A 7,047-nucleotide genomic window follows, 5' to 3' on the forward strand; every position below is an offset into this window, starting at 1 on the left:
ATAATAACTTTGGTTTACTTTTATGATTAGTAAATCGAGCTACAGTTAGTACAGTTAGCTTATCTCGATTAAGAAAAGAAAATGTAGTCGAAAAAAATTTCCGAAGAGAGGGATAATTGAAATCTAATACAAAAGAGTATCACTCACTTAAAAAAGATTTGTGATCAACTAGCCCCTAATTCAAAACAAACCTAACAAACATTTTCTATCACAATAACTGGAGCACACCAAGATTTTAAAATGTCAATCATCTAAAATCCTTAAGAACGATTCTAACTGCTTCGTTTTGTATTAGAGTAGTTAAAGCATAACATTAAACTGAACAAACAAACTTTCTATGGTAGAGCTACTGTATATAAGAACTTAATTACTTTGATGAATATAGCACTAAGGTAAATAGCTGACAAGACAATTGATAATTTTGAACTTAGCATTTGCAGTTGTATTGTGGTTGCGGATAATATGCTCGGATATGTCATATATGAAAGTGCAAGGCTTGAAATCCCAGTCGTTGTTTTGTTGATCAGCCGATATAACCCCGAACAAACTGATCAACACATCAAACGAACCGAAAAGCTTTGAGGATGTTTCTACAGATGGACTAGGCACACTGTACACAATAAATGGCTTGATGAAAACATTATTATCAAAATTTAGCTTTAAGTGTCATGTCTCAACCTTTTAATAAAATAAAAAATCAATATTTAAATCAATAGAAAAAGAAAACTAAGTAATATATAAATGATAAGATTCGGACTTAATTGTCTGTGAAGCAGGTTGCAGGCATGTTCTGTAGGTAGCAAGTAGTTAAAAAACGAATAAAAGCTTAAAGATAGCGTTTAATATAATTTACTACATATAAGATCCTGTGTTCATTTAATTCGAGCATAAAAACACTTAAGAGCGTGGATAGCCTCCTTTACTCCCTCGATGATTTTCCATTCTAAAAGAGAGTTACAATACCTCTGATTTAAATCAACTTTTTATGCTCTTTGGTAAACTTTTACTATTACAGATTAAGAGGTATTGTCATTTAACCATTGAAAAGCTGCTTTTCCAACAAACATTGAAAGACTAAGCTCAGTTGTTATAATATAATTTAATTAAACGCGAGATAATGCTGGAAAAATTTCTCGTAATTGTTTATTTGATTTCGAGATATTTTTCCGCGCGTAACTTGATTCAAGTTAAGTGAGCAAAGCATTTAAAATTCCTCGCAAAGTTTAATTTTTTCAGGATTTATTGTGCTATAACATTTAATCCACCAATTTTAAAAACGAAATAAAACAAGACAAAAACAACAATCCATATCGTCAAAGCAAATGAAACGGACTTTGCCACCATATTTGTTTTGCTTTAGCAAACCTAGTTTGTAAAAAAAAAAAAAAGAGAGAAACGAGAAAAAAATTCAAGGTTATTTTAACAAAAACATAACTTTCTATGTTTGCTTTTCGAAAACAATGGTGAGTTACTTGATTCTTTCTTTTTTTTTAGTCCACTTCTTTACCTTGACTGCCAATTCTGTTCAATATTTAGAAGTTTATTAACTTGATCTGACTAAAGCTTGGCTCGCTTTAACCCCTCACAGGAACAAGGAGATGCAAAGAAACTTTCTTGCTTTTTTAGCGAAGTTGGGAATTTAACTATTATTTACTTTCCACCATTCCAACATTGACTTCATGGAATTGACTTAATCGTAAGGGAAAGTGTATGAAGTTTTAAATTTCTTTTTCAATCCGTGATAAGTTTTTTGTTTTTTGACTAAATTTTGGGCTCGCTGAGATTGCAAAAGTTGCTCCTGAGGATCATCCTCTGCCTTAATCACTCTAGACAAGATTTCAAGGTAGTGTTTGGTTTTTTTAAAAGTGTGATGGTTTTTGTTGATTGCTTTACGAATGACATCAAACTGATTATTCACTTTAAGGACACTATTTCTGTAGTAGGGATCAAGCATCAGACCTAAAATCTTGTATTTGTTTTGGGTTCCTGATTTTAGAAATCAAAATTTCAGTGCTTTTCAGTGCTGCGAAGAAATTTCACTGAATTATGTCGACATGATAACTTTTAACACTTTTAATTTGACAAGAGAATGAACAACCGAACAAGAACCCCAGATCCTCCCTGACTACTCAATTCAAGAGTCAATTCAAACTGATCAAAAAATGTGTCTTACGTTTATAAACAATTCTAAATAGTTTTCTCAAAGGAATAGCTAGAATAAATGCTTCAAACCACACGAAAGCTCCAAGGTCAGAAATTGACTTAAAAAGTAAACAGTAGTTCATCTGCATGTACTTGTTCACTTTGATGTTGCTATATAGAAGAACGAGTTTATAAATTGAAAGAGTGAATGCTCGTTTAACAATTGCTCGAGTTTGTAGTTCAAACATAAACTCTTTGAAAGCATCCGAATCAACTATAGAAAATGGGAGACTTATGTCTTGTCAGAAATTTGGAGCTTGTCAAGTCAATCGTCAATTGTTTCTTTGACTTTTATTTTACGAAATTAGTAATTTGCTTCAAGTCGTTGTTCTTTGCTTCAAATATTGCAGTTTATTTTGGATCCTTTTCGGTGTTTCCTTTATTATTGGACTAAAAATATGTTTATTGAATTATAACTTATGTTTTTTTGATGAATTCTATTGCAATAATAATGAACTAAAATTAGATAAACAATTTATCAAAATATATTCAATTTTATACTTGAAATAATAATAGCAGAATTTATGAATATAAATTTCTGTGAAACTTACCTAATATTAGAGCTCAAAAAATGTTACCTTTATTGTCTTTTGATCAATTTAAAATATGATAAATATATTAATTGTCAATTGATCAATATAAAATATGATAAATATAGTAATTGTCAATTGATCAATGTAAAATATGATAAATATATTGTTTCTTGATCAATGTAAAATATGATAAATATATTAATTGCTTATTCCTACAAGATCTTTAACAATTTTACCATTAACTGACTATCCATCAATGTCACTAGGAAAAAGAGCAATAGGTTTTGAACTTGGAGGCAAGGTATCGTTTGACTTCTGCTAATATTCAACTTTTGAGTAATAAAAGTTGGAACCCGGTTACTAAAAGGTTTACGGAGATATAGTCATTTACAGGTGAAAGCTTTAGAAAAAGATTATGGGGACAAACTACAAGGTATGAAAGCACAGACTCGAAATTCTATGCTTACTCAGCAGCATTAGGTCTATTTTATAAACAGCTAAACTACCATGACACACTCAACGAAGTAACCATAGAATATTTTTCGTTATAAAAGCATAAAAATCACATTTCATTAAATTTTTAATAAAAACAAAATACTAATTAATCATATACTATACCATTGTTATAAATGTCGCATCAAACCGCTCTGTCATTTCTTTTGTAGTTAATTGGCAAACATGCGCTCCACAAAACATTTTAGTGCAGATTGTATTAATATTATTTTTAAAGAAAATCAATTTTCTCGCTTGTTCCTGAGTATTTGAAAGCCTTTCGATCACATCATTTGTATCTTCATAATTTTAATCAACTTCTTGTTCAAACTTGACTCGGTCAAGCAGATCGAAGTCTTCAAAATTTATTTCAAATGATCATTTGATTGTGCATTCATTTATAGCATTAGATACTTTGATCATGTTTTTACCTGAATCCAAACAAGTTGAGTAAATATCATCTGCCCCTCTCCCTACTTTCGCAATCAGAGTAATTTGCTGATCAGCTAAATCCGCTCCAAGTTTACCATCTGTGCTGAGTGAGCATTCCAAAAGTTCGATTGTGCAATTTTCTATCTTTTGTATACCGAATACTTGCAGAAAAAAATATTTGTATTGAGACGAGACGCTGAGTCAAACAATTAATGGTAGATAAACATTTTCTATATCATTTGCGATAGTTTCATAAATTTGATCAGCAGCTTTAAGAATAATTTATTTAACAATTTAAGAAAATTTTATGAAATCTCATACTGTATCGTTAATGTCGAAGTCAAATTTAATTTTTTCACGTAAAACGAAAGTAACATTTTTGTTTCACCCTGAGTTTGGTTTTTACGCAGAGCCTGGCTTGGGGTGCCGAACTCGGGGTAGGTTCCCCGAGTTTGACACGCATACTTGGGGTATGGATATTGAAAGTTTTTAAAATAATTCTTTTTGCGGATGTTGAAAGTTTAAAAAGTAATTATCTTTTTGAATTGCTGATTTTTTTAATAATTTTTTTTTTAAGGTTTGATCCGTAATATAATTTAAATGAAATTATTTCTGATTATTAAGGTACAAATTTGTGATATATTGGTTATTAAAAATACAGCTATTTATTGCCGATGCCCTTTATCAAAAGGTTTTTTCTCTAAGGTTTTTAAACAAAATGAAATAAACATTATGACAAACTTATGCCAATGTGTCGGACAAGCAAATGTCCATGCGTGCTTTTTATCTAGAGTTGAATTAATATAATAATAAAGTTATAATAAGAAATTGCTCAAGTTTAGTACCATATTAGTTTTTGACCGCATTGGAGCTTCCAGTAAATTGCCTGCATTCTTTACTCGCTCTTGCTGAATTTTTATTTTCTACTGAGGAGGGAAACTTTTAAGCTCAATATACTAAAATTAACCCCGATAAAGGGTCGTCAATAAAGTACTTACGCTTATAGGGGAAGGGAGGGGGTCAAAAAACAACGTACTTCACCGCATGGGTGATAAAATATTAAGGTACGTAGGCAGTTTTTATATTATTGTTTGTTTTTCAATTATAACATACAATAATTAATGGTTTTTAAGTATGGGGGTAGGGTATCTAATAAATTGGATGCTTAGCCCCGGCATCATGAAGTCTCTGTGCACCTCTGTTAGGACACATCACTCGCGCTATACACAGGAAGTGTATAGCGCTAGGTGTATATAGTAGGGCGCTATTATAATATATATCAACTGTATATAATAGCGTGCTATTTCATTTTATTACATCATAAAAAATAACCGGATACGTTTATTTGGCACTTCAGCGTATCCTCTAGATTTTTTAGACTATTATACTTTAAAAAAATTAAAATTTTATTACTATATTTAATTCTTAGGATGGGGGAGGACATTTCAAAAGCGTACGTACTATTTAGGGAGGAGGGGAACTTAGAAGTATAAATTTTCAAAATTTTCGGCATACTTTTTGGACGATCCCTAAAGAGAGCCTAAAAGCGAAAGGTTTTCCTACTGACAAATAGAACAGATTTAAACTTGAATGAAAATTCTTTATGAAAACGATATTTATTGCATATTACTATTGCATTGTGAAAACGATAAATAGTTAAGTCAAAACTAGACATTATATTCATAGACATTCAAATGACTATTTTTTTATTATATCTAAAATTGTAATATAATAAACTATATTTTAAATCATGAAATATTTTTAAAATTATTATCTCTTGTGCGTTTGAATTTTGAAGGAGTAAAACTAATTTAAAAACTCGCTACAAACGAAATTCTAAAAATTAATTTGCATTAAAAAGTCACTCACTTTAAGTGAAACATGGTCTACCCCGAGTTTCAACGAAAAACCGCACTCGGGCTGAAACATCACCCCAAGCCCGGCTTCGTTTAAAAACAGACTTAGGGTGGTACATTTTCTTCACCGTTACATTCATTATTATTGCTATTTCAAACTTTATTCGAACTTTCCAATTTTCCAAGTTTCCGAGCAACTCGAAAAAACTATAATATAGCAATATCCTCGTGTTTTGAATCCACATGGTTTTTCAGATGAGAGCATATCCGGCAAGAACTGCTGGAATTTGTTCTGGGCACACTTTGCGTTTTCATTTGTTATTTTTAGTCAAAAAATATTCTTTAACATGTGTGTTTTGCATTTTACTCTATATGAAGCTTAAATTATTTTAATCAAATTCTCAGCAAAAAGGTTAGTTAAAAAATGATAATAATAAAATAAAAAAAGCTATTGCCTATTACTCGAATTTCAACGAGTAAGAACTTTAACTACAAAAACTCCATCTCTAGAGATACTTTTCGAAAAAAAGCTTACTTTTATGTTTTTGTACAAGTAAGACTTTTTCATATTGGTGAAGTACAAGTTTTTGTACCAATAAGACTTTATCATACTGGTGAAGTACAAGATTTTTACTCCCAGGTTTTTTTTACTCCTCAGTAAAAATCTCATACTAAGTTTTTACTAACAAGAAAAGATTTTTACTCTTCATGTAAAAGTTTATCGTGAGACCACGTATTTTGCCAATACTTTTAAACTTTGCATCGTCAGGGTAAATTTTGCAATAAAGTAATAAGCTTATAAATTTATAGTTGTTTAAAATAGTTATATTAAGTTTCCAATTGTATGATACTTTTATAGCTGTGCAATACTAGCTTAACTTAGCCTGTACTTTAGTGTGGTGCAGCTTATAACTTAAAAAAATTCAAAATTCAAAAAAAAAAAATAGTAATACCATATAATTTAGTTTTTGAAAGAAGGTAATGATACTTCCAATGAGGCGAATGCAGTATCTGGCCGCATTGCCATCATCTCTTAAACAGAACATATTCAAAATTTATTTCTTTTATGGAATTGTAAAGGATATTCCCACTCATGTTTCAGAATTTAATAACTTTCAAAAACTAAAAAGCAAGAGTCTTCGAGTGAAACCATTGTAACAAATCATTTCAATTCTAAAAAGTTAGAATGAAGCAGGTTATGATTGATTTGATTCAACTGCCAGAAGTGAAGTTATAAACATCTGATTGTTCTAGTAAATTGTTTTAGCAAATGGTTAGAGGTTGAAACTCTTTTTGATAAAACTGAAAAATCTGTGGCATTATTCTTGTGCAAGCAATTGTGTCAGCATGACTTTTTTTAATTTTAATAATTTTGAACTTTTTTAATTTAAAAACTGCTCCGCACAACAAAAGTACAACCATCCCAGCTAACACAAAACGTTCAAGTACGTTCGAAGAACGTTGGAAACGTTCTTAGAACGTTCTTAGAACGTGCCCGACCTATTCTAACGTTCTACGGACGTTTCTTGAAC

The sequence above is a fragment of the Hydra viridissima genome, unplaced genomic scaffold (genome assembly GCF_058129835.1).
Source record: "Hydra viridissima isolate aposymbiotic clone 2 unplaced genomic scaffold, HvirCarnegie_v1 scaffold_6, whole genome shotgun sequence".
NCBI lineage: Eukaryota > Metazoa > Cnidaria > Hydrozoa > Anthoathecata > Hydridae > Hydra > Hydra viridissima.